The sequence below is a fragment of the Diplotaxodon limnothrissa genome, linkage group LG14 (genome assembly GCF_057381915.1).
Source record: "Diplotaxodon limnothrissa isolate DT_005_m linkage group LG14, D_limnothrissa_male_GT1.1, whole genome shotgun sequence".
Lineage (NCBI taxonomy): Eukaryota > Metazoa > Chordata > Actinopteri > Cichliformes > Cichlidae > Diplotaxodon > Diplotaxodon limnothrissa.
In genome coordinates this window covers 26681090-26694156 of record NC_140609.1, presented here as the reverse complement: position 1 = coordinate 26694156, position 13067 = coordinate 26681090, and the positions used below count along the sequence as shown (strand labels likewise).

The 13067-nt window shown below is 39.5% G+C and overlaps 1 protein-coding gene across 3 annotated transcripts in view; it reads right to left on the bottom strand.

Annotated features, from left to right (window-relative positions):
• Positions 1-5471: 5471 nt before the first annotated feature.
• LOC146618965 (muscleblind-like protein 1) overlaps positions 5472-13067 on the bottom strand; it is a 61525-nt gene continuing 53929 nt past the window's right edge. For all 3 annotated transcript variants that reach the window (XM_085370968.1, XM_085370969.1, XM_085370967.1), the window contains one exon: positions 5472-11158. The gene's annotated coding sequence lies outside the window, so the exon portion shown is untranslated. The remainder of the gene's footprint in view (positions 11159-13067) is intronic.

The following is a 13067-nucleotide window of genomic DNA, read 5'->3' as shown; positions in this document are numbered from 1 at the left end:
GGGAAATGCAGGGGTTGGATGCAAAATGTGTTGCACATCGTCTCTTTATAACTAGCTCCAGCCAGCTGTCATCTGTCTGTTACTGTCCCCGGCATAGATGGCTGTTGAGAAGTCCAGGGGACTTCCATCCATCGGTGGTACGCTCAACACACTGGTGCAAGATACAGTAGGTTACAGGCTTACCAACAACTTGTGATTTGTGGCTAAGCTGGTAAAGCATAATCCCAATAGAAGTTTGTCTTGTGTTACACCCCGGCCTAGGCAACCGGGGTGCAACGTAGAAAAACAAAGATAAGGAAAATAAAACCACGAAGGCTCTCCACCAAAATCCCAAAACGAAAATATCCCATGACGAAAGTATTAACAAACCCATTCACAACTATTTACAACAGACTATTTATTTACAACAAAACACCAAACTATTTACAACACGGGGGAGATCGCGACCATGACACACTGAAACACAAGGCTTAAATACATAGAAGGGGCAATCAGGGAATGGACCACAGGAGGGAAACACAGCTGGGGCAAATTAGAACTGACGAGACAGGGAAAATGTAAACTGAACACACTAAGATAACACAGACTTTCAAAGTAAAACAGGAAACACATAAGGCACGCCAAAAGCAACACACCGACAACACCAAAACGTAACAGTTCCCCCCACCCAAAAATCAAACATGTAACCCCAAATGAAAAGTTTGATTCAGACAAACGAAGGCTGAAGTGAAGGCAGACGAAGCTGATGGAGGCTGGAGCGGTCCCACTGACCCTCCAGCAGACGACGAAGGCTGGAGCGGTCCCTCGGACCCTCCAGCGAAGGCGGATGAAGGCTGGAGCGGTCCCACGGACCCTCCAGCGACGACAAAGGCTGGGGCGGTCCCACGGACCCTCCCCCCAGCGAAGGCGGATGAAGGCAGACGAAGCTGATGGAGGCTGGAGCGGTCCCACGGACCCTCCAGCAGACGACGAAGGCTGGTGCGGTCCCCCGGACCCTCCAGCAGAGGCGGATGAAGGCTGGAGCGGTCCCTCGGACGCTCCAGCGAAGGCGGATGACCAGCTCACTAGCTGCACACATGGACACGCAGCCCACCAGCTGCACACACGGACACGCAGCCCACCAGCTGCACACACGGACACGCAGCCCACCAGCTGCACACACGGACACGCAGCCCACCAGCTGCAGAAGGCTGGAGCGGTCCCTCGGATCCTCCAGCGAAGGCGGATGAAGGCTGGAGCGGTCCCTCGGATCCTCCAGCGAAGACAGACGAGCAGCTCACTAGCTGCACACATAGACACGCAGCCCACCAGCTGCAGAAGGCTGGAGCGGTCCCTCGGATCCTCCAGCGAAGGCGGATGAAGGCTGGAGCGGTCCCCGGGCCCTCCAGCGATCCCGGACGAGCCCCCATATGTTACACCCCGGCCTAGGCAACCGGGGTGCAACGTAGAAAAACAAAGATAAGGAAAATAAAACCACGAAGGCTCTCCACCAAAATCCCAAAACGAAAATATCCCATGACGAAAGTATTAACAAACCCATTCACAACTATTTACAACAGACTATTTATTTACAACAAAACACCAAACTATTTACAACACGGGGGAGATCGCGACCATGACACACTGAAACACAAGGCTTAAATACATAGAAGGGGCAATCAGGGAATGGACCACAGGAGGGAAACACAGCTGGGGCAAATTAGAACTGACGAGACAGGGAAAATGTAAACTGAACACACTAAGATAACACAGACTTTCAAAGTAAAACAGGAAACACATAAGGCACGCCAAAAGCAACACACCGACAACACCAAAACGTAACACTTGCTTGGAGAGTTGAGTTCCAGTTGGTGGTGTTGTATGGCAGACTGGTGTCCAGCAGGGGTGGGGAAGTCCATGTGTGTGCTGCACCTTGAGGGGCCCATATGTAGCCATGTGAATCCTCTGCAGGACAACTACTTATGAAGAGACTAGTATGTTGGCAGGGAAGGCTTTCTTAAAAGTTGCTAACCTTTTCACTGCACAAATGTAGCAAGCAAGCAAGACTCAAACCTTGTTAGTACCAACACCAGGATAGTGTTACCGAGGGAACAACATCCCATCATACTCCCTAAAAGGTTCCTATAATATTTGATTTGAGATATTTGCAGGTAATTTTTGGTCAATTTATGGGACAGAATAGATTATTTACTTAAAAGGTTACAAGACCTATGGTCCCCTCTTATAGCCTGAGTGCTACTGGCCAATCACATTTAAACTGGCTTTGATTTGTTGCTGTTAAACAGTCCACATGGAGACGAAAGAACAGATTGCGTCTGGTGAAATTCAATCTGAGAAAGATTTTGTTTTTTATGACGTCTATTTGCAAAAAGTAACTCGCACTCCAAACATTAAGTCTTGGCCTGGAAATGGTTTATTGTATTTACTAGGACATGATCCATAAACATTTTTTGGAAACAACATTTAATAGTTTATAATATCAAAAGACACCATAGCTTTACTGCAGATTAAACTAATGCAAAATCATGTAGTTGTCAAGACGTTGCTTTGAAATCAACACATAAGTGAGAAGTTTGATCTCACTCTAATTTACAGCTTAAAATGTTCAAGGTTTTTAGCCAGGCCTAAATTGCAGCTATGCTTTCAGCATCTTTGGACAGGCTTCGGTTACACGATATCAAAACACAACCAAACACATGCGTGTTACTGGCAGAGCAACAGAGAGCTGCAGAGATTCTGCAATGGACTTGAGCTGGTCGGATCGATACCTCCCTTCTTGCTGGAGGAGATGCGATTAGCTTAACATGCGGCAACTCTTCCACACTCTCTCTGTTCCACCAACACAAGAAAATATTCACAGACACTTACTGTAAGCAGACACAGCACATTTCTGTAAACAAACACCTGGTTGCTGACAGACACACACACACAACATCCCACTTACACCCTAGAGAAGATCAGGCATTTGAGCTGTGCTCCACGTAGCAGTCAGTGAAAGTCGTAGTGACTCAGCAGTCAGACAGCAGTGAGGGAGAGACAGCGACATCACTCAAGTGACGGTGGGGACATCGGACAACAGAGCAAAGTAATAAAACCATTCCGTTAAAGTAAAGGTGACAGTGATAATCTATGCTGTCTGTCTTTGTGATCATTGTCTATCAGCCTTGGAATTACCTGCCACAAATCCCTTTATGATGCCTGTTTTCTAAGATTTATTATTTACCTCTGGACCTAAATGAAAAACACGTGCGCTCCCTTTAATGTCATTGTGCATTTTGTTTTTCCTCTCTTCCTTTATTTAGCTCTCTTCCCCTTTCTCGATCTCCTATTCCTTTCACGATTGCCTTCATAATGAGGTCAGAGCATTAGTCCATTACTGGGTCACTTTTAACTGCTTTTCTAACCCCTTACTAGAGCAAACACACTGCTCTTTACACTGTATCTATAATTTAAAAATAGGAGGACTCTTTTTTTTTCATTACACTTCTCAACATTTTTCTCCCCTGAGAGGAAAGTCATTAAATGACATTTATTGTGTTTTAATGCACACTTATGGCTGAGTGCTCAGAGTGCAACTCATCTGCTTTTTGTCCACATGGCAACTTGTCTGGAGGTTTCAGTCTTGTATTCACACACACACACACACACACACACACACACACACACACACACACACACACACACACACACACACACACACACACACACATTCAGCTTTATATATTGTTTTAAATGGAACCTAATTGAAAAAAACGACGACATGTTGAGGGGGTAGTAGTAAGTGAGATTCACGATGTGTTGAGGACATGAGGTCATATATCATACTTTGTGCAGCAGGCGACAGAAGTTGCCATTATTGGATCAGCACTGCTTCATTAAACCTTCACACGCCGTTGGACAGAGAGATGAAGGGAGGGGGAAGGAGAGCGAGAGAGACTTGAGAAGGAAAAGTGAGGACAAGGCAATAGAAGGCGGCTTATCACTGAGTGAAGGAAGGGAGAGAGGTAAAATAGTTTTATTAAAAGACAGAAGGGGGGCTAACGTGGAAAAGAAACAATGTAAAGAAACCTCAACCATCCAAAATGCTCTCTAATGATTTTCTTGTTTGTTTCAAGCAGATAATCTGCCTTTGCCTGACAGTTTCCTTTCAGTGCTGTCAACATTTCCCCAGAAATTGATGCGTTAGCTCAGCAGCCCACCAGATCTTACAAGTTCCACAGGTTGATTTCCCAACATTTTTCTATCAGTCTAATCACAATGTAATTTCCCTGACATCTCTCATTGTCATTCTGTTTGATTTAGTCAAGATTCAGAGCAAATGGCATCAACAGAAAGTTATGGAACCTAAAAACTGTCACAACTTTCAAAAGTGCACATTGAACTGAGCAGCACTTTTTTGGGGATGAATGGAGATCCGTTTGGATGCCATAAAAATAATTATCTAAAAGATAAGATTGAAAATTAGTATGACCACCTTGCGGTCTGACCAAGAGTTGCAAGTAACTGAAAAGAAACTAGCAAGGAACAACCATTCAACTAAGAGAACCATCCTTTATGATGTCTACATTACCTTATCTTTTAGTTGTGGGCATATCAAATATTTATATAGGTTATTAATAATAGCTCAGGCTTTGTTGAATAGAAAAAAGATTTGACATCTAAAATAGATTAGGCACTCCTTTACTTGATATAGGTATGGCCAAAGGAAGGGACAGCGTCAGAAGCAATCATTGCAGTCTATATATAGACTTGTTACTAATTTAAAGAACTGTTCAGAAGCCTTAATTCACAAAGACAGGGTGCCATCTGGTGGGTGTTATTTGAATCGTACTTTTGAATCAACATAATGGTCCAGCATACGTGTTGGGTCTCTGAAAGAAAAAAACTCGACACCAAAAAGCTGAAAACTGAAGTTATACATTTTTATGAGTGTGTAATTAAAAAAAAAAAAAAAGAGGAAGAAGACGGCTGAGTGTGAACATGCACGTGGTCTGTCCTGTGGCTCCTGAGCACTGGAAATACAACTTGCTGACAGCAAAGATGGTGTAATCCCGCGGCAACTTGAGCTTTACTGTCTCATCAACATCTTCTGTTTTGGCTGATTAAAGATCCTTTCGGATTATATGGGATAAGGAAACATTACCAGTGTTAGAGAACTCTGGGGTCATTTTAAGGACTAAAATGCCGACATAAAACTTTACAAAATCTTCCTTTAATTAAAGTATTGTGCCAACAAATCACACAATTCCTCATTCTAATTAGATAGCTTGCTTTTTAAAAGACTGCAGCCAAGTCACGTTTAGATTCTATCAGTTATTGCATCTCTATCTCAATTAAAATCTTTCCTCGTAATTGGAAATTTCGGCAGGCAGGACAAACTGATCCATCATATATAGAGAGAGATAAAACAAGATTTTAATCAATGCTACAGTATAAATGTAGCGAATTGCTGGCTGGATGGGGGGGGGGGGGGGGGGGGGGGGGGGGTACATAAAAATTACACATATTTTATTTGAAGACAAAAATCTTTAACTGTACACGATAAAGACCTATCATGTTTGTAATGTGAGTTTAGAATACTGCATTAAATTCCTACTGTTTTTGTGTGGTGGCTGCCATGTATCTTTACATCATCCTTTGTGTGGTTGTAGTCAGCTATGACTGCTGAAACAGAAGCGCTTAAATTAACTAAAAGGTGAAGCCTGCAGCTCATTAGCGTTAGCTTGGCAGAGAGAGTGGAAACAGCTAGGCTTTGTCTTTTAAAGAAAAACAGGTCGCAGGCAGAAATTTTATTTGTCTGCAATGAAAGAGAATTTCAAGGCATTTTATTTTCAATTACAATGTAAATGAAAATAAAATGCTACAGCCTCATAAAGGGAGAATAAGAGGGTAACAAGTTAGGTTTCCACGGGAAACAACGACATAATTATATTGTAAGTAAATTTAAGTACTGTGTAAGCAATTTTAAGTAGTGTGCAATTTTATGGTAATTTTGCAGTAAAACAATATTTACACATTTCAGATACCAAATTTACTGTATTGTACTTGTTTACCTTTTAATACTGCTCTTTTATTATCTGGATACGAACAGAATGTGTTGGCCTACCTGTCAGGCAGGTTGGCAGATTACAGATGCCTCAAACACAACACACTCACGCTCCTCTCTCGAATCAGGCAAGGTTTTAATGCTGCCACTTTTAACCACGACTTCTAAGAGAGGGTGCCATTGAGCCAAAATATGTCGCAAATACATCGCTGTTATTATGGGAATCACAGTGGAATTAGATGCAACAGTAACACTGTTGCAAAGGTAACTTACAAGAGAAAAAATGTGGAGCCAATTGAGTTTTTCTTTCACAATCACTGTTGAAAAATACAGTTCAAAAGCAGAGTACAGGAAAGCAGTGTCCCCTTTCCTGAAAAAAACCCTGTTAGGCAAGGTTATGTAAAATGGGTAAAAATATCTTTTGTTTTGCTGCAAAATCACCCCAAAACTATTCAGTGCTTCAGATTATAACAAACTACTTAAATTTACTTAGAGTATTATTATTTGCTTCCCATGGAAAAAAAGACTTGTCGTGCTCTAATTCTAGTGTAACAACATTTATGCATTTGTGGGTAAATATAAATAATTTCAAATAAAATTAAGTATTATGAAGTGTTACTGTGAAACATGTAAAGGTCACTTGTTTAACACTGAATATTCTGCTTAACACAGCATGTCAAACATCTGGCTTGGGGGCCACAATCACCCCACCAAAAACTCAAATCGGGCCCACTGGAAGGCTTTGGAAAATATGAACAAAGACAAACATTTTAGACTTTTAGCTGTATTTTTGTAAGTTTTGTAGTTTTTAAAATGATAAAAACTCCTGGGATCAATCATAATACGCCAGACTATTGAAGTCATTTGATGTCAATAGATCAACATTTAAATAACATGTTTTTTTATAGTTAGTTTCAACAAAAAAGAAAGAAAAAAATTAAAGTGAAAATTATTACTACTCACAATTCAGTCCCAAAGAGTCATTCTGACAGATTTCTTTATCGTTTACTGTAGAAAAACAGAGACATGTTGTTGAAATAGTGCTTATTTTTTCTTGAAGATATAACTGAGGGTTTCAGTGTGCGGTTAAACTTCTTAACAATGACAGAAAGGGAGGTTTCACTGGTGTGGCTCACAAAGGTCAAAGTGGCCTGTACGTGGCCAACAATGTAAAATAAGTTCGACATCCCTGGTTTAATACAAAAACAAAGATGAATATGTTGCGTTAAGCTTCATTTAACGCTTGTGCTACACACAGCCAGGACAGCCGCTCGCTGCTTGTTGTGCACAGAAACGAGCTCTAGCATTGTAATTTGTGTTCCCTTAAATTACCCAGAACATCCCAACCTTGAGCTCAAATGAAACGAGACATTTTAAACAAATTCTCCTTTACTTGAGTTCATTTGTAAATTTTTATTACATTTTTTTTATTCATAACAGCAAGAATCAAATATAGCAATGCAGGCCCCGTGAATAAAATGGGTCACGTACTTTTCTCTTAACTCCACACATCCATCAGTGTTGGCACAGCACACCACAAGCTATACTAACTACCTCCATGACTGGAATTATTGCATGATGCTATAGTTAATCAAAACCAAGGCAAACACAATCCTGTGAGATCCAGAACATACCACACCCCAACTCTTTATAATTTTTCTCATATTTCATTCAGATGATTGGATTTTATGGCTTTAGACTGTTGCAATCAGTAGTTTTCTCTACACACGCTTTCCAGACGAGGTGGCTGGTATGCAAACATGACGCATCCTTTCAGGGGGCCCGGAACAGTAAAACAAGCAGAAACAAACTGCAGCAGAAGACAGAATACATCATCTTAGCACTACAAGCAGAGAAAACAAACGACAAACCAAAAAAAGTTCAGTTTACATTATATCATAAATGTAAGCATGCGTGCTTGTAGAAGATGAGAGGTGACTAAGATGATCAGGACAAAATTTCAAACTAACTGGTTAATAACCAAACTACGAAGCAGTATATCATTCTGCAGTTATTCTTAAATTCTGACCTGATGTTGAACTACGATCGGGTTCGGTCAGTTTCATCTACTAGAAGCACAGCTTACATAAACATAAAGAACATACTTATAGCTATGGTGTTTGTGTTGCATGTATTTTAACTCTCCAAGTGGTGAAACTTTAGTGAGTATATTCTCAGGAATCTTTTTTTTTTAAATAAACCACTATTCTATTTTTATATTTTTTAATATATATTTTATTCCATTACATTGATAGAATATTGTATACTGTAAATACATCTTTCTGTGTAAATGTTTTCTTAATCAATAGTACTGTGTTGTGATTTCTTTTTTTAAACTGTATATGTATTTCCTTTAACATGCATTCCTCTCTGAGTACAGTAAAGAGACAGGACGTGTTGTGATTGGTTGGGCCTGGGCGGGCGTGGCCATGACACACACCTGTGCAGTACAGGCGGGTTGGGGGACCAGACAAACCCAGTCAGGCCCTTACCCTGGAGGGTAGTGGACGCCTCCTCCGGAAGGTTACCTGGCAAACTACAAGCTGCTGACAAAAAAGAAGAGCAACACTTGGCCTTTTCTGAAAGGGGTAGGAGAGTGAGAACTCGGTGCCCTTTTGATGCAAGCAATTTTGTTCAGCCTTTCATAAGATTTTTTTTTGTTATCCTAGCAAAATTCCTTGTCTTGATAGACATTATTTTTTTTATTCAAAATAAGATCTCAATATACATGATTCTTTCTTTTTTGACTATGTACAGAAGTGCAAAAAAGTCAACCATTATCACCTCAAGATTCCCCACCCCACCCTTGTTGTTTGCAGATGGCTGGGTAAGAAACGAGAGTTCAGACTCGGTTTCCTACTCGCCACATTCACCTGACCCCGCCAGCAACGCCCCCAAAAGTGATCAAATATGCAGCTTGTTTTCCAACATGGCCCAATTTCCAGGGAGAGTAAAAACATTAAAACAATAGTTACTATTTGAAATGGATACAGTAGAAAATAACATCTTTACTCTAAACATCTAAGAACTAGATTTTTATAATAGTCTTTTTTTTTTCTTATATGACTAGTTACAAACCTTACAATCATTAAAATATTACTCGTTTATTGGCGACGGTTGCCACAGCGACAACCTGGGCCTCTCTGTTCTATTATTTCATTACTGTTAGATACTCATATAAAACATCTTTGTTCAAAGAAGACAAAACAAAAAGACTAGCGAAATGAACAATATGCATACAGTTCAACAATATGCATAACATAGAAAATATTGAGTTTACAATTGTAATCATACGAAAATTAACATTACATGGAATTTTAGGGAACTGTGCATGAGGAACACGCAAACACACACACTGAACCTTATATTCATTATAAGAAAGATAAATATAATAAGCCAAACTGAAAATCTGAACTAATATCAAAAAAATCATCCAAACAAAACAATAAAACAATTGTTGTTGTCTAACAAAGAAAACCGCAAGAGAGTTAAGAAAACACAGACAAAAAAAAGTGACAGTTACATAGTGCTCTCTCTGTGTGTTAATATGGCGTGGATTAGGCAACTGGATGGTTCAAAATGGCATGTTGCATTGTGCTGACCCGATAATACATTCTAAGGCTTTGGATGAGTTATACAATCGTTTATATTCTTGCCACTTTCCCTGTACTATCCACCAATTGACTATGCCTGAAAAAACACCCAGAATATTAAAAAATAAAATAACATAAAGAGTTCTAGAGATCTACTCCAAACACTCGATCCTTCTTTGGGCTACATATTTTTAAGAATTTAGCCCCACTAGTCTATCCACAACACCTAACAACAGTGACACGAAAAGACTTTGGCTGACTATCTGAAAAACAGTTCTCAGGTAGACATAAGAACAAATACTCTTAAATATGTCTGACTTTATATACACTACACTGAATTTACTTTAACCTGTCTTAAAATATGAATAACGATACCAATGAAAAACAAAATCGGGTCGTACAGGTCGCGTATTTGCCAGTCGCACTGTCGATTTTGACTTCTGTCTCACAGCAGCGTGGACATCATCTGATCCTGACCCTGTGGTGTCATGATAACAGTTTCATCGCTGAGAGAGCTTCTTTGGTCTCTCACCCAGGCTGAGATCTCACAGTCTACTCGTCTGACGTTTAGAGTCAACAGACTTAATGGCCGCACAGAGCTCGGATTACGAGTCAAGTCATTTCACGTCTAAACAACTGACATCAACAACAAAGTTGAAGAAAATAAAATTAAAAGCTAATCAGTAGAAGATTTATGTAAAGCACACGATCCGGGGACGGTCATCTAATCAATGGGGCGATGGTGCTCTTAGGGAATCACGGACAATGACGGGCTATGACATTGGACACTTCATGCTGTCCAAAAGAGAAAAGAGACGTATTAAAGGGAGTCGTTGAGTTGCAACACTTTGTAACACTGTTTCTATACCATTCATGTAGTTTGAGATGTATGGCACTTTACAGGGATGCCTGCAACATTAAAGACATGTGCTTAAGAGATAGAAAGGTAGGCTACAAAGGTTTGAAAGACACCTCACAGACATTCAGTTGCTATTTTGCCTCTGAGTGCACTCATGTAATTTCCCTTATATCAGGTTTAACAAAATCAAATCATTAACAAAATCATCGTGCATGCATATGTGATTCAGTCAGATTATTTCGTTTTTCCTCAAATGAAATACAAGGTGCACCTTTGTGTAAACAAAAGACCAACAACCGATGAATAAACACACACAACGTAAGTCATGATTCTTGGTCAACAGACGTACCGATTCAGTCGACCTGTTCAGCGACTGCTCCACACATTTACCTTATGTTAACATTCAAAGTGTGTCTGGTGAATAAAGGTCAGTTGCCTCTACAGAACGCAAGGCAGTCTTTGATGCGATGTTGTTCTTTTCTCTTGTTGTGTAATAGTGTGCATGAAGTACACATGAAAACGCTTCTAACAAACTGTGCCTCCTATGTTAACATGCAGATTTATTCCAAACCAGTTCGGTCCTCCGTTTCGCTCCTGATGTTACGAGCATGGAGGGTGACCACTAATCTTGGACTTGACACCAGCATGCTCCAGCTCCATCTGAAAAGAAGTGCGTGAAGTACAGGAGGTCAGTTGTGAGCAACGGCAAAATGGCGAAGCAAAGCTAGTGAGTTTACTGCTGACTTAGAGTTCAATCAGACAAGAATGCTGATAATAAGCCTCAAAGTTTCTTTCTAAAATTTCTGTCTAAAACAAATGAATGTATGGTTTCCATAGTAACTGTGAATTACAAACTGTACTTGAACCACTCATTTGTTTTATTTATTTGTTTATATATACATATAAAGCACTGATTTTTTTAATGTGCAATCATATATAGAAATACAGCATGTAAGGCAAAAACTGATAATTTATCATTTTAACAACCTTGAAAGTCAATACTTGGTATGACCACCTTTATTCTTCAACGCTCTAAGGGAAGCTTACTTGCAGTTTCTTCAAGTAATAATAATAATAATAATAATAATAAATTTTATTTATAAAGCGCCTTTCAAGACACCCAAGGACACTGTACAATAGATAAAAACACATAATAAAGTAGTGTTCAGGAGTAGTTGTACAAGATTCCTGAAGGACAATAATGTGATCCAGGCTTTGGAAAACCACTGAATAACTGGAAAATGTTCCACTTGTTTTTCTATCTGTTGTTACTGCAGTGTGTTTGCGATCACTGCCCTGCTGAAAAGTGAGGCGGATGGTGTTGCACGGTGGATCAAAACGATGATAATTTCATCAGTTATGTTCTCCAACACCACAGGCTGAAATACACCTCTAAACTTTGACAGAGCCTCAACACTGTTTTACAGGTCCGTAGATGCTCACTGCTGTACTTGTCTTCTGACCTCCTCTTTGCATATTGATGATGATTTGAATCAAAAATTCAAATTTACTTTATAACAGCTTCTTGAAAACAATTCAGCAGATCCATTTATGATGGATCAGCTGAAGTGTCAAACTCCTTGAAAACAAAATCTAATGAATGAGGGGTGGCTCGAAACTTTTGTACAATAATGTACGAAGTTATAGTTAGCGAAAATCAAGGCAAACAAAAAGGTTAAATGAAGATCTCTGAGGGGAGGCAGACTATTTCATGCACTGTTACTGAATATTAGAACCCATTCGCTGCACAATTGTCCAATATGAACATATTTCTTAGAAGCACAAGCTGCTTTAGAACAAGATGTGATATTTGACATTTTTGATGTTACTTATCTGTCATCAACATTATTAGTATTTTATTATTTCATATATTTTATTAACTATTTTTAGAGCTTTATATCGACACAGGTTATATCAATCAATTCTATAATACATTGTTTATGTTCTACTTTACTAAAACGCTTAAAGAGCTGAGATATTCACAGCTGTATTAAAAACAAAAGATTTTTTTTTACGATTTTCATACTGATCTTAAAAAAATATGTAAAAGTATGCAAACACTGAGCGGCTGAAATTAATTTGATCTAGTTCAGCTGTATGATGACTATCATATCGTAAATCTCATCAGCGGGGAATCAGGAGCGCAAGAAAATCTGATGGATCACTGTGAAAACTTCCACAGTGGCCAAGTCATACAAGACAAACAGGATATTAATTCATCTCTGTTGGCTTGTGCTGTTTGATAGTGTGGAAGCTTATTTGCTATTCCTGGCATGTTGTAGCTGCTGGCAGCTTACAAGCTAGTTAATGTTTCCAGCAACCATTTAGAATCACAACTTTAAATATTGGCAAACATTACTGTATAAATTTCAACATGCAGGGAGGGAATGTAAACAGATAAGCACTAGACGCTCTACTTGGCAGCTTTTAATATATTTATTTATTTATATTTCATTTAGTTTTTTTTAATTCTACCTGTTTTGCTGTGTTTCTGTTGATTATTCTAAGCTAAGTTAAGCAGCTCCTGACTCCAGCTTCATCTCTAACGTTCAAATATGAGCGGAGACGT